Raw genomic sequence first — 24,034 nt, 5'->3', positions numbered from 1 at the left:
ATTGCTCAAAAAAGAGCCAGACACCAGACCCAAGCCACATCAGCTGCAGTCTATCAATGGACCTGGATCTAGACCATTCCATGAGCTACTGATTTGACTACCTAACAGAGAGGAAAATTCTCGAGTTTTAAATTGAGATTGTTACGTTGTTTGTTAGCAACAAGGTATGTTTCCAGTTTAGTAAGTAGTATGGACTTCTTACAACTTCATCATGGGTCTTACAACACCACAACCCACATAGTGGCTTAGACAGAACATTTCTTCATCAAAAGGCTCAGCAAAAATCACTTCACAGAGGAGAAATGACAGATAATGGTCAATTCCTTGCTGCTGTTGGGGAAGAGACTCAACCTCTCTTCTTCAGTTTACCTGAGATTGCTGGGAGAGCTTGCAGCAAATCAGAACCATAGACTATAGAAGTCCAGATAGCACAAGGGAGACTGACCAACTGCTTGCAGTGAGAGCAGTTTGGTAACTGTGGTTACTAAATAGGCTGAACCCAAAAGATCTTTCCTACGGAATACGTGCTGCTTTCCATGCCACCCCTTTTCGAGATGGAGAGGAAGCAAAATAAGGATAAAGAATTTTATTACAGATCTTAGGTAAACAACACTCTGGCTCCAATGCAATCTTCCACAAGAAAGAAAAACAACTTCTCAAGCAAGTTTCAGATTGTTAAACTGGAGATGGATGAAAGCATTGCCTCAGAATGCAAGGAAATCCCAGGCTGGCTGGTTGGGAAAGAATTAGCAATACCTAATTAAAAAGAGCACTCTCCTCTTCCTCATCCCTGAGGTGAACACAGGTCCTGCATATTACTGACTTCTACATCAGCACCAGACAATGAAGCTATCACTTGAGGTGTTTCTCCTTTCTCCCCAGGCCTCTCTCCCTCATGCTTTCAGTTGCTGGAGGCTGTTTCACACCAGTTCCTGCGAAGGTCCCTGTGTGGTAGGACATGCTGTTTGTGTGTGCAGCTTGTGATGAAAGATTTGGCCACTGGAGAACACCAGGAGGGAGGGAACCAGATAGCATCGCTTATCGTGACAGAGGTTCAGTGGTCCCCTACTGGTCTTGATTGAACACCAATGGAGCCAACCCTCCTGCTCCCATGTTTAGAAGACAGGAGCAGGGCAGAGCTCAGATCACACTTCACTGAACAGAGTAAATCCTGTCATTTGGTAATGCTGCCTGGAACACAGTCTCTTGGCATTCTCTGCAGACAACGATATCAGCAACACACTGTAGAGTTCAGACCCCTTGCTACAGAAGTTGGGGACCGAGGACCACGCCAGCACAGTGCAGGGGTGCAGCTGAGCTGTGCTGTTCCTTGGCACCAACTCCAGAGGCAGGGAGTCTGCAGGAATGGCGTGAGTACAAGTCTGTCATATATGAAGAGAATACCCAGCTACACACTCATGTAAAGTCTAGAAACTCCCTCACCTCAGGGCATAAACCAACCACCAACTTCCTCTATGTGCAAGTTATACCATATTTGTTTGTTTTAGGAGTTCTTGTACCTTTCCCTCGAGCATCTGGTGTTTGCCTGTCTTGGAGAAAGGATGCCAGGCTAGACAGACAATTCATGGCTTCTTTCTGGTATGGCAATTACTGCATTCCACCCTGGAAGGGGGAGAACACACTGGGGAAAGCCAGGAATGTTAGATGGCAAGTTCCAGTAACACATGGCCCCATTAAATAGCCTTCCCTCCCTGTCTGGCCCTGCACAGTCATGCCAGCAGCACACCAGGAGCACACAGCAGCACAACTTGGCCCTTTGCACTCTCAAAGAGTCTTGTGTTCCACCACAGAATCTGGGAACAAAGCTCTGCAGAGCTCAGCCTTCATCCTGGAAGTCCTCATATGTGCAAGAAGCAGGATGTTCCCATGCAAATAAGTGTGTTACAAAACAAGGGGACAGAGCAGAATTGTGGTCTGCAGCATAAGTTAATACAAAATACAATATTTAAAAACAGCAGATCTCACTAGACACCATGGTCCCTTAACATCAGGTTGGATTGGTCATTGTCCAATAGGATCTGAGCCTCTATAGCAAAAAAAAACCCCAAACAGCCAGAAAACAAAACTCATCAAAGGTTACCTACCTACAAAACCAATTTGTACAAACTTTGAGTAAGTCAACCCACTTCCAGCAGAATATTAAATAACGGTATCAGTCCATGAACTTGGGAGAGTGTTTATACTTGAAATGGGCATTTGGCAAAGCCTCTTTCTTCCTGCTCTGGAGCCAGAAGGCTCCCAAGCTCCCCAAGACAACTGTAATTTGGGAAACTTGCCTTTCTACCTAAAAATTCTTCTCTCTGTTGACTTTGGCTCTGTGCCAGTTTAGCCATCAATTCCAGGTCTCCTGATCTGTGTGTCAGCAGAAATTATCAGTAGATATCTGTCCAGATTAGCTGCCTGGACACATCTCACTTGTGGCCTGCTCATGGACACCCTTCTTGAAAGCAGCTGCTGCTGCTGCTGCATTTATCCACTGGAGCCCTCATTTCCTCACTGCCCATCTGCTGCAGGGGAGGCAGAGCCACACAGACAAGACACAAATAACTGACAGGGAAGACCTTGCCACACCAAACAATAAAGACCAGGAAATCCAAAGTCTGCACCTACCTCATGAATTTGTGCTGGTTTTTAAAAGCAGAGGAAGAATGTGGATAAGCAAACAGAGATATGGTTGAACGACTTATCTAAGTTTAGACAAGCGGTATCTAAATAATGCTATTTTATCTTATTACTGTAACAAATACAAGAATTGATTTAATAACCTAATGTTGGTTTTGGACAGTAGAGGTCTGCATCAATGGACCAAGACACTAATTATATTATCTTATCAAGTCAGTGTATAATAATAGAACTTCTCTATGCATTGATGGAACTAGACTTAGCTCTGCATGAGAAAATAATCCCTGAAAGACAGGAATGAGGCAGTATTTAGCAGAAACTCCTTGTGCATAGCTGTTATTTTCTTTCCCTTTCAAAATATTACTATCTTTAAGGTATTGTATGATGAGAAATTTCCTCGATAATCTTTACTGCTTGTTATTTAACCTCCCTCTATCTTTCTGAGAGGTAGTCAATATAATTTTCCAAAAGACTTAAGTAAAAGGGAAAGAACTACTGGTGCATATGTAAATCAATTCATTGTAAGCTGACAATAAATCTTTTTTCATCAAGGTACAAGCAAAATGACTTGCTGACATTAACTGGCAAGTACTTTGCATTCATATGGTATCTTTCATCTGCAGACTTCAAAGCATCTGACAGGAGGCAGGCAGGCCTTGTTTCGTCATCAGTCCAAGGAAGAAGCTGCAGCACAGTGGCAAGGCTTCCCCAGAAGGTAAAACCATTAGCAGAAATCTAAATGAAGTGATTCCCAGTCCTTAAAAATGAACTACTCTGCCCCAGTACAAATTACACGTGCCCCAGAGAGCAGAGCCACCAATCACCCACACCCCTCTGAGAACTGCTCAGGATTCTTTAAGAATGTAAATTTAATTCATGAGAAACTAAACAAACACAGAACACAAGAATACTCTTCTACACACAGGGAAATGATGGGGATTTGAAACCAATCCAGATCTGAAGTTCTGTAGTGCTCCAAGGAGAAGCACTCCTTGAGTGAACCTGCAGAAGCACAGGTTTTCATTCATGAGGAGAGGAAGGGAAATCCTGATACATAATCTAGCAAGTGTTTAAATAAACCTGTTCAGATGAAGATCTCTCCAGAGAAAAACTAGGACTGTAAGAAAGGTTATGGAAGTAATTTTTAAAATGTCTTCTTAAAGAGAGTAAACTTTCTTACAGCTCTTCACCTTTCTCATATAGCTGAAGAATGCTGACTGCCTAAAACACTCAAATGGCCAGCAGAAACTCTTTTTAACATAAATAGGGAAGAAAAATCCCTGCACAGTGTTATTTTAAAAGAAGCATATGGATTCCTCTAAGTTTGAAAATAGCAAACAAAAAATTATGCTGAGGCAATCCCTGGACCAAGCAGCCTTTCAGCATCAGTCAAAAAAAATGCAATAGAAATATTTTTAAACCTACTCTCTAGTTATGAGATCTCTCATGGTCTGTGGAGGCAGACAATATTAGAAGCCACTAAATCCTGAAGTTTATTTTTCTAAAAGTTTTCACTTCAAATAAAGCTTTGTTTTAATATGTATGGGGGCAACTGTTAGAGCATTGAGGTCCTGGTTATTAGCCAGCTAGAGCTCATGAATTATGTTTAGTGAGAAGTTTATTGGCTCAGTAAACACCATTCCAGTTCCTCTCACTCCTGAATCGTGGAAGCCAAACCAAGAGATATTCAATGCCATATTACCACTAGCACCAGAGCAACCATTATCTGATTACAGACATTTTATTTTTTGTAAGGAATTTGCTATTGCGTCATTTAATACACGAAAGTCTTTAAATTTACCAAGGCAGCACACAAAGAGTAAGTAATTGTTTGGTCCTGTTTGTCATCTTCTGGAGAATATTTGTTTGTCTCACAGCTTTCCAAATCCAGGCATTACAGAAATGCAGTCCCTCAAACGCTTTGTAAGGTAGGAGTTTGGCAAGGAATTTTTAACACTAGCAAGGTGCTCATGAAGATCTGAATTGGAGCCAGAGCAGCCTGAGGTGGTGTTGGTGCTACCTGGCCTCACCCCATGTAGGCAGGCACCAGGAACCTGCAGACCAAAATGCAAGGTAGGCATCTCTAGAACAAGCAGGACTGATGAGTAGCTGTGCAAATCCAGAAGCAACTGCTGCTTGTGTGGCAGCCTTTGTCTTGGTGTGTAACTGGTTACCTCTCACTGCCATGAGCTAAAGCCCCAAGTACAGAGAGTAAGCAATGATCAGTCAATGTGCAGTGGCTTGTTTGTGTGCTTGTTGTTCCAGTTCCCTGGAATAGCTAAGATAGCCAGAAGACTGTACAGGGACTGTGTCAGTCCTTGAGGCAAGGAAAGTTAATTTAGTTGGAAGAGTAAGGATGAAAAAAAGAGTGCTATAATAACAGTAGTCTATTCTGGTAACAAAGTAAACTGTAACTGAAGGAGTTTAGCTTCTCTTCCTAGTTCTCTACATCTGTCACACCACCTTGGCCAAATAATGCATCTGTTTGTGTTTCTGCTTCCTCTCTCCCCTTTTGCTTTACTATCTACTATCTACTATTATCTACTATTACTATACTATCTACTATTATCTACTATCTACTACCATCTACTACTTAGACTGGAACATTCTTCAGGGAAGAGATTGTGCTGGTACAGCCCAGTGACAGCCTTAGGGTTCTGCAGTCCCTAAGCCAAACATAGTCAAACATAGTCCAATTTACATAACACCAACTATGAAATCATGTATTCTCATGTAAACGCTTCTTCTGATGTCCTGAATCTGTCCATATGGCAATGAAGAAACTTGGCAGTACAGATCTTTAATGTCCAACCTATCCTACAAGGACATATCACACAAAGCACCTCTGGGGAACAGACAGAGTTAAAATCTTTCCACCCCAGTAGTGGTGAAAGACAAGATACCCTTCTCTTTAAATTTAACCCTCTCCCTTCCAAAGAATGCCTGGAATTTGTACTATTTCCCAGCAGAGAGTGGAAGGCAAAGACTTGGCATGGGGCAAGACAGATAAGAGCAGTTGTCTTCTCTAGGTTTTGTTAACTCTGCATAATTGCTTAGGGCATGTGATGGTCAGAGAGAGACACATCTGCCAGAGACAGACTACAAATCACTAGGATAATTCCTAGCAAACAAAATCTACTTTACAATGCGGTTGTAGTATATAAAACACCTCTGTAAAACTACAGTATAATTCAACTGCTGCAGTTTCATTTACAAAGCAAGGATACAGTTTTCCCTCTCAAAGTCTGCCATTTAGGATCACTATGATATTGAATAAAGTCTTGGCAGTCCTCTGGGGCACAGGGTGAAGGTTGATTGTTGTTGGAAGTTTCTCTAAGCAAGCCACATTTAAATACCATGTTTTGCAAAAGGGCCCATATTGCCTTGCCTGTGAATTCAGGTTCCTTTACCAGTTTAAAATCTGGGTCAAAGCAATTTGCTTACATTTGGAGTCCTTTTCTAAAATTAATGGTGCGTGTTATTTGGAGTTGCAGATACAAGACAACCGGATACTCTGCTATTATCTGCTCTGCATCATGCATCTACCAGCTACAGTTTTCGTGCTAAGCTTTGTCCACACGCACAGCCCACTCCTACAGCAGTTGCACACTCAGCATCCTAATGATATTATTCTTGGCCATCCTGTTAAACTCACAGTGTAAGGTAGATGCACAGGAGTGAGTCCTGCTGGATTCTCAGCAGTTTTTAGATGGCTCCAGATTACAGCTGGCCATGGGTGTAAGTTTTCATAAGCAGTGATGAAGTTCAGAGCTTTTCTATTCAAATAGGATGTTGACTACTGCTGTCTCTATCTCTTTCACTTCTGTGGTGATAATTAGATTGCCCAAATGTACTGGGCTCACAGCTACATCAGACCACTTGGAAGATCCAGTTAGTGCTGCATACAGCTGCCAAATTGCTTAGCTAAATTTCACACAACTCTCACAGCTGTGAGAGTTGATGTTTGTTTCACTTTGCCATTGAAGGCAGTACTTTTGGATTACTAATTTATTGTATGACTTGAGTGCTGGCTAGTTCAGAGATTATTTTGTTGTATCCTGACAGGCAGTTGTTAGCTGGACCATAAGCCCTCAGCATACACATTTAAATCTCTCTGATCTGGAAATCTGGGTGGCATATCTGCTCAGGAGTCCCACCCAGAGTAAGGATCCTGCCCATGTTTATTTCAGTGCTTCTTGAAAGAGGAAAGACAGAAAGGAAGGGAACAAGAAAGAAGCCCAAAACCACAACACGAATTTGCCACTTAAGCTTACTGACAGAACTGACCTGCAAAGTACAAATAGTAACAGAGAATTACAATATTCACACTTTCTCATAGTACTCCTCCAGGTATAATATATAATGTTTCCTTAATACAAACCACTTTGGAGTAACAATCAATGAAATACATTAAAATACAATAAAAATACTGGGTTTAGGATAAAAATGTGGTTCCAACCTATGGGCTTGTAAAGGAAAAGTCAGCAGAGCCTTACTCCTCTTGTAGGTAAATTCTGAAGTTTCATCCCCTTGTTCACAAGCCAGGTGGAATAAAAATATCCACCTACACTAAACCAAAGGGAGCCACTCATAACCCAGACACAACCACAACAGACATTCTCGACAGTCCTTGGCTTAATAGAACACTGCTTTGTGGTTATACCCACCACTAGGATTTCATCTTGCAAGTTCTAGCACGTTTAATTTATTCCAGGTCATACATCAAACATAATATTAAGATTTAAGATGGCATTTGAGATCGAGACTTTCTTTTGCAGTTCAAGTAGAGAGAACACAGTTGGGACTGTGGGTGCACGAGCATAATAATACATAAACACAAACCTGCAGCCATCACTCAAGAAAAACAATTGGTCTTTAAGACGGGAAAAAGTTGTAAAAGGAATCAATTCCATTAAATAGCTCTATAAATCAATTCCACCAAAAATCAATGGGAAACTACATCCACCATGTGCCAAGTAACTCCCACACATCAGGTGCAACTGTCCGTGACAGCGGTCACGCAGCAGCTCTACCTGCCAGGAATTCAGGCAGCCAAGGCTAAAGCAAGAGCCCTGGCATTGCCCACACTGCCCTCCTGAGAGCCTCAGCTCTGCCCACACTGCCCTCCTGAGAGCCTCAGCTCTGCCCACACTGCCCTCCTGAGAGCCTCAGCTCTGCCCACACTGCCCTCCTGAGAGCCTTGGCACTGCCCATGCTGCTCTCCTCCTCCTGCCAAGGCACCACAGCCCTGCTCACTCAGGGGAAGCTGCAGCTGAGGTCTCCGGGGAAGCAACTGCTCCCTGCCAGGGCCTGCACATCTGTTCATGGAGTCCCTGCTGGGACCAGCCCTGCATTCCTTGTAGTCCCCACCTCCAGACACTGTGGTGGCAGTCCCCCCTAAAAATCAGTGGAGGGAAGCTCACGTTTCTGGTTGGAGCCAGGCATCTTACATGCCCAGGTCTGAAATGAAGCGTGACTTCAGGGTTTTCCAGCAGGTTTTGTGCCACATCAAGTGTCCCCAAAGTGGAGCTGACTTAGGCACAGATATGGGGAAGATGCGAGGGGAACATTAAGGATGTTGGACCCATGAGCCAGTAGCATGCAGTAAGTCACATACTGCTTAAACAAATTACTTGTTCCACACTGTGTCAGTCTTGCTAGTTCAGTGACTTCCCCAGTGACTGTGCCAGGCCACTGCCCTCTCACTTTTAAAATGCAGCTCAGTTGCAATTTCACATTTATAGGTGGTGGGTACCCCTTCAATGACTGGAGAAACCCTTGGGGCTTTCATTTTGTGCTGGCAGCTCTCAAATTACTTTAGAAACAAAACCCCTGAGGCTTTTGTTCTGTGTGGCAGAGCAGAGAGGGCATGGAAGATTCTGGCTTTGTTAAAACCTGTTGAAAAATTCACGTCCTGTGTCTTCCCCTTCATGTCCTTCACATGTGCTGTCATGTCTCTGGGCCATTAGAGACACATTGTTCAGATCTAGCATTTTTGCAATAGAAAAACTTGATGAGTTGGCCTCTGCTATTCAGCACTAATTACCAAAACCCATTTTTTCCTGTTGTAACTGAATGTCAAGTGTAACTTGACAGCTACTGCATACAGAAACACTCATGTCTGGTATTATACATGTATATTTTAAACAGAGAAAGAATGCACATACTTGTATAACAAATAATGAAGAAATTAATGAGAGGGCTCAGGACTGTCCCTGGCAGTGAATGAAACTATCTACTGCATCTCTGCAAGGCTCTGTGACCCAGCTGCAGGAGGGAATCTGATCTCCAAATGGCATTTTTGATCTTGGGTATCATCTTAGCAATCAGCACCCTCCACTTACTGATTTCAGTGGGATTTGAGAGCATTTGATATCAAATCTTCCATCAGTCACAAGTTTCCCCTAGATGTAAGGACATGCAGTTCTGGAAAGCAATACTTTCACATAGGCTAGCGGTTTGATGTCAAGAGTAAGTGGGAATTGTTCAATCAGGGGCTTCAATCTAACCACTGGTATTTGGCAAGACAAAGCAGCAATACATTGAAGTCTGTCTCTTTCAAATTATTCCTTGAAACTCTATCATATGACTCTTCTGCTCCAGAAGAATTAATCAAATATTAAAAAGTATGCTAAGGGAAGCTGAAGGCCATTGTTAACAGAACAGTCAGATTTTCCTGCTGTTAACAATGGAAGTTTTTCATTTTCCCTGTTCCTAAATGCATCTGCGGTGATACTTCATTTACTGGGATTTCAGTTTCATACAAGTCAGGAAAAAATATTTGTGGCAAGTGGCCTTGAAGTATTATAATAAGGAAGGGCGTTTGCAGAGTTTTGAAACACAGATCCTGTTCTGAAGAGTCTCTGTGCACAAACAGATGCCACACCAACACTTGCATGGATGTAACTTGCACCTATTTGGTGGCTCTCTGAAGTTCTACAGTAGCTTAGAGTGAAGAAATTACTGTTGTATTTATGAAGGACAGCCCAAAGGATGGTGTAAAATTTGTGTGGAAAGAGACAGAGAAAACAGATAGGAATAAACATAACCTAGGGAACAAGGAGATTACAGTGATACAGCAAATATGTCAGAATGGTTGGAAAAATCATGTGCACAGCTGGGAAAGAGGAAAAGAATCCCACAGGTTAGATAACCAAAGCATAAATTGCAATAAGCAGACACTATGGACTAGGAGTTGAAGTCAGCATAGGGACCAGAAGTGTCAACTTGCATTTAAAGACTATCATAGTTAAAATCATAAGCCAAATAGCATAATAGGCAAATGAGATGAATTGAAAGATTAAGTTATGAAAATTGACTCAGAGAGAGGATTGTAAGGATCTTTTATTTTTAAATCCTGCTCTTGAACTCTTTTATATTCAAGGAAAAAAAAAACAACTTAAATCTCATTTCCTGCCAGTGTAGGGCTAAAATGTTAACACCATATTTCATAACAGTTAACGTGAAACAGGATTACTGTGCTGACTTGTTCTTGAAGAGCAAATACAGTCTCAAAACTAGATTGGGAAGGAGGTAGATTTCTTTCTGACAAATCCACTGACAAGAAGCAGGACAGAGAAAACATATTTTTCTCTATGACTTCTGGGGATGAACAGAATTTAAGTCTGTTGTCCTCAATAGCATTGAGGACATCTTCCATCTTCCAGTTGGACTTCTTTTGTTCAGTTATTCACTGTAGAGACTGACTCACTATGAATAATCATGCTCTTCTTTCCTACTCAGATGAAGTGCTTACACTCTTCTCAATGAAAGCAAAAGAAAAGCCTTGTTAACCTTAAGGTTAAAATAAGCTAGAAAGATCTTATGAAGAAGATCCAATGACCCATCAGAAGGAATAACTTCTTAATACCAGCCAGGGAACTGCCTCCTAAGAATAATGAAGATTCAAACCCCTACCCAAGCAGACTTGCCAGCCTGAGCCTTCCCTGACAGCACAGTCTATCTGGGATTCCCTGTGTCAAAGCCTTTTACACGGAGAGCACTTAGCAGCGAGCGTGTGACACATCCAGCGAGACTCGTAATGTCTTGCCTGTTTTCTCTTGAGCCTCTGAACTGTGACCTCAAAGCAAATGAATCTGAGAAGAAAATACATTAATCAGGAATTCACTCAGCCAGGCTCTGGGTTTTTAAAGCAGGGATCTGAATCAGCTATATCGCCTCCCACTTCTTTCCTGATAGAATTAGTCAGCATCTGCCCTGGCAGCCAACCCGCTGCTTCTCAGAGGGAGGGACAAGCAGCTGCAACTCCCTTGCCCACTGCAACTTTCTAGCAGGCTGCAGAACCACGGAGAACAGCTTCTGAATTGCTTCTGGTGAAGGTTAGCATCCCTTCCCTGTGCTCAGGGGAATGAGAGGAGCTGAGAACAGCTACCACTTAGAGCCTCTTTGATTCCCTCTTCCAGCCCAAGTGCAGGTTCAGACGTGTACCAGCCACACCTCTCCCACCTTGGGCCCAGGCCATGCCAGCTCCACACACCTGTTGGAGGCTTCCCCACAGTTTAAGGGAATCCCCAGAAGGGGATTTGCAGGTGCTCCACTCCCTTCAAAGAGCACAGGCAACAAATCAGCCTGGGAAATTGGACCCATAGCATTCAATGTGGCCCTCTGACCTTTTTCAAAATGTTCTCAGCCCACCAGGCTGGCAGGACTGAACTTTATAGCCAAGTGTTTTGAAAGAAGCGTGTGCTTTTAAAATCCAGTTGAATTTTTGCTAGGGAACTTTACAAAGGCATCATTAGTGTATCCACAGGAGTTTTGCAATTTTAGGTTACAGGTGATTACAGCAAATAAACAGGCATGCAAGTCAGGGTCGGAAGCGGGCTTCTACTTATAGCCTGCCTCACCAGGCACTTGGAAAATAAATAAACCCCCCAAGCAGTTCTGTTTTACCCAACAGCTTTAAGGCTCCAGCTCCACTCTTAGGGCTGGATTGTGCAAGCTCTTACTCCAGCAGTCACACCGAGTTCAAACAAAGTGCCTGAGTAAGCATTTGCAGAATCTGACCCCCCCCCCAGCCAGTTATCTATACAGCACCTATTTGGGCCTTGCATTGCAAGCTCTTTAGCTGGGGACATGGTCTGGAAGCATATTGTCAGCTGCAATGGGTTTTATCTCCATTTATAGCATTAAATCTAATTTTTGGTACCAAGTACAGCATTAGCCTTGCAATGACATCTATTAAAGACATTTTCCCCTGAAGACTGTGATCTGGCCAACAACCAGTTTGCACTGTTCGTATTTTTATTTTATTACAAAACCACCATGTTCATATTACCTTTCCATTTCTCTAATTTCAAGCATTTTCTTAAAATACACTACAACAGGCACTGAATTACGGAAATCCCTGTACACCCTGGCATTACACTGACTCCACCTGAGATGCTGCCATCCTTCTTTCCCTGAGGATTTACAAAACAGGGAACTTCAAATTAAAGCAACAAACTTGATTGGTTAGTCTCCAGTAATGTGGAAGTTTAGCAGAGGTAGACTTATTTTCTGTGTGCCATTCCTGCTAAGCACCCAGCCCCTTCCCCCCTGCCAAGACAGAGGAGGTAGGGGACAGCAGCCTGGCACAGCATGGAGCAGTTCTTACAGGGAAAAAAATTGCAAGTTTCCCTGAAATGCTGCATCCTGCATGCCTCAAAGGACAGCTGCTACCTTCTCACTTACAAAAATGTGACCCCAGCCAGTCAATCAGCACTAACACTGTCAGATACCCTCCCACTCACCACTTTTGACGGTCAAAGCCATTGAAATGCAGTGGCTTCCCCTCTGCCTCAAAACGGGGTGTGCTTTACTTTTGCTTCAGGAAGTTTTAGGGAGGGTGCTTTGGGTTTTTCGGTTTTTGGTGAGGGTACAACCGAAGCTGTTTTAGATAAACACAGAGGTAGCAGGAGTCCATGTGTAACCACAGAGGAAGCGAGCGCAAATAGGCAAATGTTCTGAATAATGGCAGCGAAGATGCACATGGAAACTTGCTTGAACTAACCTGGACTCCTTTCCCCCTTTCTTGTCCAACCAGTTAAAGGATAGGGAACATCCCAGGCCTCTGGCATATGGTGTTAGATGCTCTGGCCATTAGGTAGAAAACTGAGAAGTCTTCTGAAATGGAACAGTTGGGTGTCATGTAGCCCAGGTTCCACTTCATATGAACTCTCAAAATTTGGAAAGGAGAGGGAGGCTTTATTTATTACAAGTGAAACAGAGAAACTGAGGTGCTTAATCAGTCATTTGCATCAAATGGGAATGGAAGCTGGTTTGTTGGGCTATGGCCATGGTTTCTGTTCCATTAAGGAAGAACCCTTCTGCAGCTTTCAGAAAGCAATATAAACATCTCAGAACACATTACATGAATATGCCAGAGACACAAGTGTAAGTCACAGACTACTAATTATGAAAGCATTTTGAGACCTTTGAGTTGAAAATATGTCTTTTCTGGATAGACGAATACTTTAATTCCATACTCCAGAGATCAGTGTTTCAGCAGGACCCTTAAAATATATTTTCCTTCCACGACTGTCCTCTATGGTTAGTTACACCTCCATACATCATTTCAAGTACTACAGCTCTATCAGAAGTACTAGTTTTCTCTGCATTTGGTTTCACTTACAAGACTCTGAATTACTAGTACGACATTCAGCTTGAAATCCTCTTGCACAATTAACAGGGTAAAATATTAGACAATACCAGCTACTATTGTTATTTTCTGTTCATTAAATGCTAATGGAAGTTCAGCCCATCTTCAAAATACTATGGTCTTACACAGACCATTAAGAGGTACAGACACATGAAATTATTTTTCCAGATTCAAACAACATATCAGTGGCAAGCAGATTCTCATAGTCAATTCTGTTATAGCCACCACAACAGAGATTGTCAGAATTAAGCTGATGGTCCTCTCTCCACACTCAGGTCACTTTTTCTCTCACTCAGGAGCTGAGGAATATCAATACAACAATTAAACCCATCACCATACAAGCAGCAACCAGAAACTGGGAGACCCAGCCTGACTGGAATAAATCAGCTGACTACAGCTGCTAAAATAGGTCCACACTGGGGCAAATACTCAAGACATTCCTTCTCCAAGGCACCACCCATAATAACAGGCCAACAGTCTCAAACACCTCTGCATTTGGATGGATACGCAGAACCACATACATTAAACTGCTTTTCTTGGAGTTCATTTAAGAATGCTGCCAGCTTGTAAACAGCAGAGTCAGTTTTGCTGCCAACACAATTTCTACCTAGAGCAAACGGAAGTGCTTTTCCAAGAATTTCCAAGACTGTTGCGTCACGCCGTGCGCTGGCATTGCACCATGCAACCCGGGGAGGGAAGACACAAAAATATAAGCTGCTGCTTGGTGCATCCTGAAGGGGATTATTCAGAGGCATTTACTTATTTTCAGGAAGAGACTGACAGTGCAGAACAGACATTCCAAAAACTCCTAGTGTTGACTGCAGGGGAATATAGTCTCGTTATTACTTCCAGTGCTGTAGCAAAAAAAGAGCAATTTTTATAGCTGGCATGTTTCAATTTTCATTACAATTTTGATAGCCTTGTTTGATAAGGTACAGTAGAGACTAAATGTAGCATTTCTGAAGGACTAGAGAGACTTCTTCTCCAGCCTCCCTCCCCTGTTGTGGGTTTTGCATAATCCTAAAGCGTTAGTCCTTTGGCAACTTTACCATTTTGAAGCTTTATTAGAATTATGTGTATGATGACAGCATTTACAGGCTGTTGCTAAGGTCAGGGTCCCATTATGCAAACTTTTAAATATGATGAGCATTTATAAGATAAATACACAGAACAAACCAAGGACATCGTATTCTCCATACTTTCAAGATGAAGAAAACTGAAGTTGCTTAACTTCCTTCATGGAAAGTTTAAATCAGGGATGGAAGCAGAGTTCCTTAGACCACAAGCTCATCCAAAAGAATTAAATGTGGGCAAATATTCAACCACTGCATCAATTCATAAAAGCAAGTGCTTAAAACAAGTTTTCTGGGTAAAACTTTTCAAGTCATAATTTACATTACTTTTAAAAAACGCTCAGCCAAACATCACTCTGCTGGCATCTGAAGAATTTCAAGACAACTCTCACTCTCATGCCAAAATTCCCATTATTGAGCATTCTGATATTATGGTTCTGGTTATATACACTTCCTAGATGTGTACACAAATTTATAATTCTAGTAGATTCCTTGCCATTTACAACTTTGGTAGATATTTTCCCTGCCTGGAAGGACATCCATGTTTTTCTTTGGGCATAATCATGTCACTAATATCACATTATCAAAGAACATTTGAGCAGCCTAGAAAAGAACAAAGAGCTTTTTTCTATGACTTGAGGAGTTTGATGCAAAAAGTTCCACATGAGGACTGTTCTGGATACTCTGTAAAGGTAAACAGAAACTAGGAATAACAAAGCAGGAAACAACATTAAATAAAACCAGCACAAGTTTAAATCTCTCTATACACTGTCATAATTTCAAATCTTTTAAACAGATCTTGTTTTAAAAAAGCATTCAATTGTATGTCTTTCCGAGTGAAGTTTTGAGGAAAATTTGTCCCTCCACAGAAAAAGCCACTACTTTACTTCTCCATCCACTCTGGGCAGTTAACTAACCCTTCGCACCGGGAGCCTTTTGCAAAGGGACACAGAGGCTGTTTTTTCAGTTTAGTTCAATAACCACTTCTTTCAGACTGCAGAAAGCAACTGAGATTTGAGGAGGGGAAAAAGGGCAGGAAAGCTGACTTCCCTCCAAATGAAAACTAGGTGTTAGAAACTACTATCTGCTAGTTCCAAACTCACAAAAAAGCAACAAAACTAGAAAATAATCTGTTCACTTTTGCTCAAAGAACACTTCCTTTGCTTTGCATTTAAAGTGGAGCTGAATAAAAATCACAGAATAAGTCACACAGGAAGGGACCTCAGGAGGTCATCAGAAACTATTTTGGTCAGAAAGTATTTTACAAATATTTTTATTTAACACTTCAAAATCTTCAGGTTTAACATTTCATTGAATTTAATGCAATATCAGAAATTTCTAGAGTCACTTCTCAGAAACAATAACACAGTAAATTAATTTTGTTTCTGATTTGCATGTTGAATCATAGCCTTCACATCAACATGTTTTAGTAAGTACAGAGCAGCGAGATCTAGTCTTTCTGCTGGAGAGTAACTACCACCTAGACAAACACACAGGCTTTAAAATAAAGTTTCTTGTTGACTGATTTTGATTCTCAGTTAAAACTGGCAATGCAAATTACTCTATTCTGTTCTTTATCGAACAAGAGAAAAGATTTCCAAACTGTCAAACTGGCTGGTGGCCTCTTGACAGCAGATGGAAATGCAGTAAGTGCAGTCCTACATGACAGTGTCTTTATGTGACTCCCAGATAACTGAATCCCCTCACTGAATGACTCTTTATACAATGGGAAATGAGCACATATTTAGGGGAAGGAATCTGCTGTACACCCCTGTCATCTTAAATGGGTTCAGGAATGAATGGGACTAGCCCAGCATGAAGAGCAGACAGGTTGTTTTGCCATGAGGCCTCTCCACAGCCACTCCATCGTGTATCTCTTTTTACACTTGTGGCAAAGGACTCATTTGAAGACAGTTTTATCTTGCACAGTGTTTGGATCAGTGAGGGAAGGGAGTGGATAGGGCAAACTGATATATTATGGAAAGCTATTCCCTCTTTTACCCAGGGGACTGAAGGACAGCAAATGCCTCAGGCCAGCATACTGACATGAAATGCTTCCTACCTCCCATCCAGAACCTGGGTGAGGACAACATTGACATATTTTTCCATCCAGTATCTAAAGCTGGAAGAACAAGAGGGGGTTGTTCCTAGCTCCTGCACAGATCTCTCAGAACACCTAGCAACAGAAGCAAGAAGTTTGCCCTGTTTTCAGGGACCTTTTTATTGGGAGGGTTCCCTGATGACTGTTTTCAGCAGGAAACCAATCCCTGCACTTCTCTAAACTCTTCTTACTGCCTGCTGAAGACTCAGAGCCTTCTTCTCCCAGCTTAGCTGTCAGTGCATGTCTTCTGACACTTTTTGCAGGACAGCTCAGTTTCTCTTTTCTCCGTTAGAGTAAGTGAAGGAAGCTTCCTACAATAGGTCCATTTCCAAATGCTTGCTGGAGGTTTTCAGTTTAAAAGATCACTCTTTAGCCCCTGCAAATCAGCAGGGTGCACATCTGAAATTGTGATATAATACATATGTAATCCTGGATAAACTACATTCCCCACCCCTTTCCATTAAGTAAAATCAGTAACTAGAATCCCTGTTTAGGATTTGTGATTACAAGGATCACCCTCCGCCCTGCCCTGGTCAAACAATACGGGCTCTAGGAAAGCATGAGAGCCGTCATTTCAATAACGCAAAACCCTGTTGCTTCCACTCCAGAACAGCTGACTTGAAGTGCATGCTAGGCTGTGCTTATTAACAAAATGAGAAATCTGATACATAGAAAGAAAACACTATGTGAGGATTAATCCTGGATTGCAGTTTGTGGCCAGCACTGGGCCGTCATCCAAACACAGATGAAAAAGAACAGAATTTCTCCCACCTGTCACTTACAGCAGGTACAGCTATTGCTGTCTTGTAGCCTCCTCCTTTACAGCCCTTGTAACAGCTCATTTTGTATCAACTTAAAATTCAGGATTGACCTCACTATTTCATTTCTTCCTTGTTTTGTGGGAGCCAGCACTGCAGGGTGAATTTTCTTTCCAGGAATTACAAACAAGCGTGAGTAACTTACAAGTTTGGACAGCTAGCACAATACACATATGCTTCAAGGAAAGAAACCCAGCTTAAAACCAGCATCCTATTGGAACCTGGAGATGCTAACTGAACAAGAAAATTTAACTCTCGGGAACATCTTTTTAACATTGTCCTGCTGTTTTTGAGAGAAGTAAGCACACTGTCACTGCTGATTATGGGAGACCTGAGCAAACCAATGCAGTTTCTTGGCCAATGAGCTACTGCCCTACTGCAATGCATTGTCCTTGCTCCCAATAGTACAGCAAGACAAAAACCCATATAAGAAGGCCTAATGGCTCTCACTGGTGTTCAATCCACACCAAAAAAGTCATCTTTATTTTTTAAAAAATATATTCTCCTGCTTATGGTTGGGTTGACACTGTTGTTGCAATGCCACAGCTGAGCCCTGTTAAATTTTCTCCAAGCCCAGCAGGGAAGGCATGTCTGCTGATGCTGAAATGGTCCCTTCCCATTGAGCTTCGCCTGTCACAATACAGCCAATATAATGGCTATGTCACAAATGTGATTCTGCTTTCTTCCTCTCCAACAGCACATTTGCTGCAGCACTGAAATGCCGCTTTGTGGAAACGTTCTTCCCTGGCTGTTGGCAGAAACTGAAGTGTTGTTCATACACTTTATCAGTCAGATTTGGTTAGGGTATGGGAAACTTGGTTTTCTGTAGAGAAGACATGGCAACCTCTTCCTACCAACACCTCTGGCTGTCAAGCTGTGATATGTTGATCAGACTGGATGGCAGGGTTAAATGCTGCAGTCAGCACAAACAGGAGTTCTGATAGGAAGGCAAATGCACCTCGATTTTCAAATATCATCCCATTTCCCTACATCTATCATCAAAGAAGGCAGGAGGTGCTCAAAGAATAGCCACATACTATTTTCTGCAAGATCAGAGGAATGCACAACATATAGTTTATGTTTGGCAGCTCTTAATTACTATGAGCTGTAAAGATGCTGGGAAACGACAATTCTCATTGCAAGATCTGCTGTTCACAACTTCAAATTTCATGCTGTGACCACCAATTTTGGGCTGTGGTGGCTGTTTTAGAGAGTTTAAGTAAATCCATTACACAGCCAAACTGCTTAGCATTAGGTTGTTTTCTAGTTATTTTAAACAACTAATCAAAATAAATTGAACATGTACCTTCTGGAACAAGGCCTCTCACCTTCTCTTTCTCTCCTGTATCTCCCCACCCCTCGTCACACATCGGCTTCTGCCAAACAATTCAGCACTGACACTACAGCACATCACGTGATACCAAGTGCTTCAAGCATCTTGCAATACTTATTACTATCTACACATCCATAAGTCATTCCACCCAGAAATGTATGTGAATACTAAAGTGAGCTATTTCCTTATGCATTAAAGATTTAGAATTTTCCCAGATCCTTGGAAGAAGCTTTTCTTCCCAAATACTGAAAAATCATCCCTTTTATGTGTGTGAGTCTCATCTGCATTTCATGTAGATTAGGAAGCATGACATAAGGAAAACCTGCCATATCCTCATACTCTCCCATTCCTTCTGCTTACGCTCCTGTGGCCACGCAAGTCTGTTGTGATTAAGCAATGGATTTTAGATGTCAAACAACAAGGCACTTACACAGGGTGTCCTTACCCATGTTAGAATGGAAAGTAACAAATGTAAGAGGTTGCTTACTCTTAATGCTGATCTCCTCCAGAGCTAAAATGATATGTCAGTAGCAGGTGGCAAGTTTGAAGACCCCCCTCCCCTCCTCTTTTCCTTCTTTTTTTTTTTTTTTTTAATAAATATAACAAAAGGCATACTGATTTGACCTAATGGGTCAACCATCAAAAGTTAAACTGATTTAAATAATTAGACCTAGAATGTCAGGCACCACTGCAAATAATTGCTCCTAATGCTTTTAGGATTAGATTGCTAATGAAAAGGCGCAAAAAGGAGGCCATTTGCAGTTGTGGAAATAAGTCAATTTTCTTTCCATATGTCATTTTCCCCATGTAGATTTGCTGTGAAATCCTAAGGAGTCATTTACAGCTTTCTCTCCAGAGCCACTGTAGTATATACAATATCTCTGAGTAATAAAAAATAGCAATAGGTCATCTTGAAATATTAGTTGTTTATACACTGTATTTATCAGGCATAACAAACATCTGCTCATAATTCTGACATTTTCCAATGAAAGTGACTGTTGCATATTGTTTTCCCCCTAATTTCTGGAAAAACATGGGAGCTATTCAAATATAAACAGCATTCCGCAACAAATTTAAACCAGTTTTGGTCAAAGGACAGTTCATTAGCAGAATGTAATTCCGATGCTCTTAAATGTTTCTGGCTGCTCTCTCAGATTTGTTCTAACAGCTAAGTAATACCCTGAGTGATTTTGGTAACCGTCTGCTAAAACACTGGGTTCCATACATAATTCATTAGTTACATGTGTAAAGGTGTATATCCCCGCGCCCCACTCGCAGATTCTAACGCCAAGTTACCCGCCTCTGGAAGCGCCCAGGCTACCCGAGCTCTCAAAGGTTGCAGATTTCGCAGCAGAAAGATTCGAGTGGCCAGACCCCGTGTGTACATCCGCGTTCCCCGGGCGGCGGCGGGGCCGGGCGCGGTGTCCGGCGGCCGCGCAGCCCCCGGGAGAAGCGCGGCTGGCGGCCCCGATAACGGGGGGCGCGCCGAGAGCCGCTCGCCGCCGCTGTGCCCACTTCCACCTGGGACCCGGCCAAGCAGAAGTCAATAATTGACTTCCCCGCCGGCTCTCGCCCCGTACCAAAGGGGCCGGGCGCGGGCTGGGAGCTGCGGGCACCGCGGGGCTCCCCGGGCCGCGCACCGCGCAGGGGGCCGGCACGCAGCCTCCCCCGCCCCCACTCCCCCCACCGGCTTTGCTTTGCTTTTAAATGCAACCAGAAAAACACAAAAAGCTCGGCTCCCCCCGCCGCCGAGCTGGCACCGGCACCGGCGCGCCGGGAGGTGCAGAGCCCGGTCCGGCTGCGCGGCGCCGTGCCCCCGGGGCCGGGCAGCCGCGGGCAGCGACCAGCCCTCTCGGCTCCCTCAGTTGCCATGTCGGCAACAATATTGCCAGCCTGGAAGTACAATTTTTTTTTCTTTCTTTCTTTTTTTTTTTTTTTTTCTTTTTTTTTTTTTTTTTTTCCACCGGGTGGACAGCTCTACGCCGGCTAGCGCGGCCGGGGAACGTGCATTTCCTGCGGGGCACAAAGCCGGCTCCGGGAAGCCCCTGGCCGCGGGAGGGTGCGCGATCCTGCTCCGTCCATTGCGTCCGAATGGGGCCGTAACAAAAGCCAGAGACCCGCAGCGACGGGCAGAGCGAGCGGAGCCGGCGGGTCCTTCCCTCCGCCATCCCGAGCGGCCGAGGGGGGCGGCGGGGAACGGGGGAGCCAGGGCAAAAGTTCACCGCGGTCCCGGTAGGGCAGGGGGTGCTCGGTGGGGCTGGGGCCGGCGCTGGGGTTGGGAGATGCCGGCCTGGCTCGTCGCCTCGCAGCCCGGCGGATGGACCGCGGGGGGCGGGAAGGAGGCGATGCAAGTCCCGGGAGCCCCTTTCCTGCCCTCTCCTCCACAATGCGGCCAGATCCCCGGCACAAACACGCCCCCCGGCACCCCGGGGCTCCGCTCCCTCCTTTCGGGGAGAAAATAAAATCAAATAAAATACAATACGGCTCACTTGTAGGGAGGAGTGGGGATGGGGAGCAGGCGGCTGCTCCGGGGCTGCCCGCTCGCCCCGCCGGTCAGCCCCACGCCGGCCGGCCCCGGCGGGCAGCAGCTGCGGCCCCCCGGCCCGACCCCACCGCCGCCGGGGAAGGGGCAGCGCACGCCCGTGCGCGCACACACAAATGGCACGGGAGAAGGGGAAAGTTTCCAGCCGCTTCAACCGAATAACCAACATTTGCAATCTCCAGACAGGCACGGTGGCCAGCACAGCGATGCACACGCCCCGGCCCCCAAAGCAACGGCCGCGCTCCCGGAGAGCGAGGGGAGGGGGCCCGGAGCACGGAGAGAGAGGGGGGCAAGAGCACAGAAACCATCTCGGGTTTTTTCAATGGAAGTAGCGCCGGTGCTGCGCACGGCTGATGAAGGGCAGAGAACAAGGGGACACCCCCGCCACCCCGGCGACTCTCCCGAGCGGACCCGTGCAGATGGGCAAATCACCGGGGCTGCAAATAAAGAGCGGGGGAGCGGGGCTGGGCTGCACCGCGGAGCCCGGCAGCGCCCGGCCGCCCCGCGGGACCCGCGCCCCGCGCCGCGTTACCTTCTTATTGCATCTGGAGCAGCAGCTTTTCTTCCCCTTCCCCTCTCCTCCTCTCCCTCTCCTGTCCTCTCGGTTTATACCAGCCTGTTCCTCATCTCACAGCCTTCCTCCCAGCGCCATCTTGCAAGCTTGTGACGTTGGGAGCCGCTCACCCCTGACCCACATTTGAATAGAAGCCAAAATGAAAAAAAGAAGAGGAGAGAGCGAGGGAGAGAGGAGAGAAAGAGGGGAAAGAAGAAGGAGCGGAACAAGGAGAGGCAGGGAAAGCAGCAGCTAAGCAAGTGCTGTGCCAGTGTGGAACAGCATCGGCTCCACTCCTTTGCCAGCTAGTTTAGTAATAAGCAATTTCCTGCTTTTGCAATAAATGTTGCCGCGGCGGGGCTGGGAAAGGGACGGGGATCTGAGTAATTCCCACCGAGGGACCAGGGCTTCCCCCACCCCGAGCCGCCCCCCCTTCCCTGCCACCCACACCCCGAAACCCAGCCCGGAGCCTGACCACTGCCTCCCGGCAACCCAAATATTGCAGCTTCCTCCCCGGTTTTGAGCAATGAAAAAGGCATTTATTAAGATTATTTCTCCCATCACTGATGAGCTCTCAAGTGTGTGTTAAGAGAAATTATATAGATTATAGCTTGCACGTGTATTGGAATCTGAAATGAGTTTTATACACACATTTAGGAAACATCACATATAGCAGTATTTGCATATTAGCTTTTTGTCACTCATATCTATGTGTTAAGGACTGTCACTGCATTTTGCATCATTCAGGGCACAGATACATACATGGTCTTTGCACCCACAGAATCTGAAGTTTTGTTTTGTGCATTTCTTTTTTAGTTATTTACCTATCAGAAGTATATTGGAGAGAAAAGTTACTTGTGTTATGTGTTCCTGGTCCTGCAAGATTTCTACGCATGCTTAACTTAAAGCACATCAGTAATCACGCTGAGTAAGAAGGGCTACTCAGATGCTTACACTGAGTGTGCCCAGCCTGCAAACTCAACCTATTACTTTGTAAAACGTTACGTTCACTTAACGTTTTATATCTTAATCTTACTGACCATTGCCACAAAGTACAAGTGTGCAGAAATCTGAATTACCCCTTTGTAGCACTCTCTCCCTTCTAGCTAATTAATCTATAATAGCAGGAGAAATGCACAAAAACATTTTTATTGTAATCGTGCACAGGAGTACTTCCACTATACCATGTAGGAATCACTGTATCAGCTCCAGGTATGAGATGATATTTCCTTTCCTTCTGTGCCCTCACAGCCACCCATAACCAAAATTCTCTGTAGCCTCAGCAAGGCAATTCATTAGTGAACGAAGCCCACGTTTAACACATGTCTAATAATTCCCTAATAGCCACAATGCCAGTGACTCCCTCAATCACTTCCTGTGCAGACCCCTGCAGTCTGCATGCCTTTCAGCTGGATCCCAGCTGCAGCCTAAGCTCTCCATCTCTGATAATAAAGATATTTTCTAGTTGCTCATCCAGAGTTCAAAGTTTTTGCAGGACATGGTTTCTTCAGCTTTACCAAAGTGGCTTGAGGAGCAAATAAAGATAAGGCAAATCACAACAGCCATATCAGAAGGGTCTGGACCGGTGGTTTGTTCACAGTACACCCAATAAAGAGCAGAACACTAACAGTGGTGAGAACAGCAAACCTGACTGTCAGCACAAGACCCAGAGAAGTAGATAAGGATCAATTCAAGACTCTTTCCCCACCAGGGAAGTTAATTTAAGATCGGTGGTGCTGCTCAGCACTGTATTTTAAAGCTAAGTGGCCTTGCAAATAGCCAGGAAGGTGTTTCACACCATTTGTTTCACGCTGTGCCAGAGGAATTGGTAGGCAAATACACAGAAGTCCTTGCACTGTCTAAACAGGGGCTAAATGCATCATAGATATTTTTTCAGGTAAGTTTAGACATTTGGATTTAGAAAGACCCACTTTTGTGAATATTTGTGTGGCATTTCAAGACCTCAGCAACGCCACCATCTGCCCTCATCTTCCTTCCTTCCGCTGAAGTTTTCCACCTCAGCACAATCCATGCACCCCTGCCAGTTCACAAACCAACATCTTTGTTCAAACCCGCTTTCATCAGACATTTGAACAAAGGTGCCAGGTTTTTCACAGGAATGGCTTGAGGCACAAGCATTTCAGCCTGTCTGCCAACTTTGTTAGGCAGGTGTTAACTTTGGAGAGCAGGGGAGAAGGAAGGTTGGGAAGATGGACAGAAACATCCTAAAATGTGACTACAAGGTTTAGTCTAAAAACCTTGTATTTGAATCTTCTCTAAGTTTGGGAATGATCAGTTTGCAGCATCCCTCAGG

At 44.1% G+C, this 24,034-nt stretch overlaps 1 protein-coding gene across 3 annotated transcripts in view; it reads right to left on the bottom strand.

Moving 5' to 3' along the window:
- HIC2 (HIC ZBTB transcriptional repressor 2) overlaps nucleotides 1–22,001 on the bottom strand; it is a 71,995-nt gene extending 49,994 nt beyond the window's left edge. For all 3 annotated transcript variants that reach the window (XM_088065053.1, XM_088065054.1, XM_088065052.1), the window contains exon 1: nucleotides 21,700–22,001. The gene's annotated coding sequence lies outside the window, so the exon portion shown is untranslated. The remainder of the gene's footprint in view (nucleotides 1–21,699) is intronic.
- Nucleotides 22,002–24,034: the final 2,033 nt, after the last annotated feature.

Source organism: Pseudopodoces humilis, chromosome 20, assembly GCF_049639895.1.
Source record: "Pseudopodoces humilis isolate 2021_Gansu_Grassland_sample_001 chromosome 20, ASM4963989v1, whole genome shotgun sequence".
NCBI classification, from domain to species: Eukaryota; Metazoa; Chordata; class Aves; order Passeriformes; family Paridae; genus Pseudopodoces; species Pseudopodoces humilis.
This window is presented reverse-complemented; position numbering and strand designations above follow the sequence as displayed.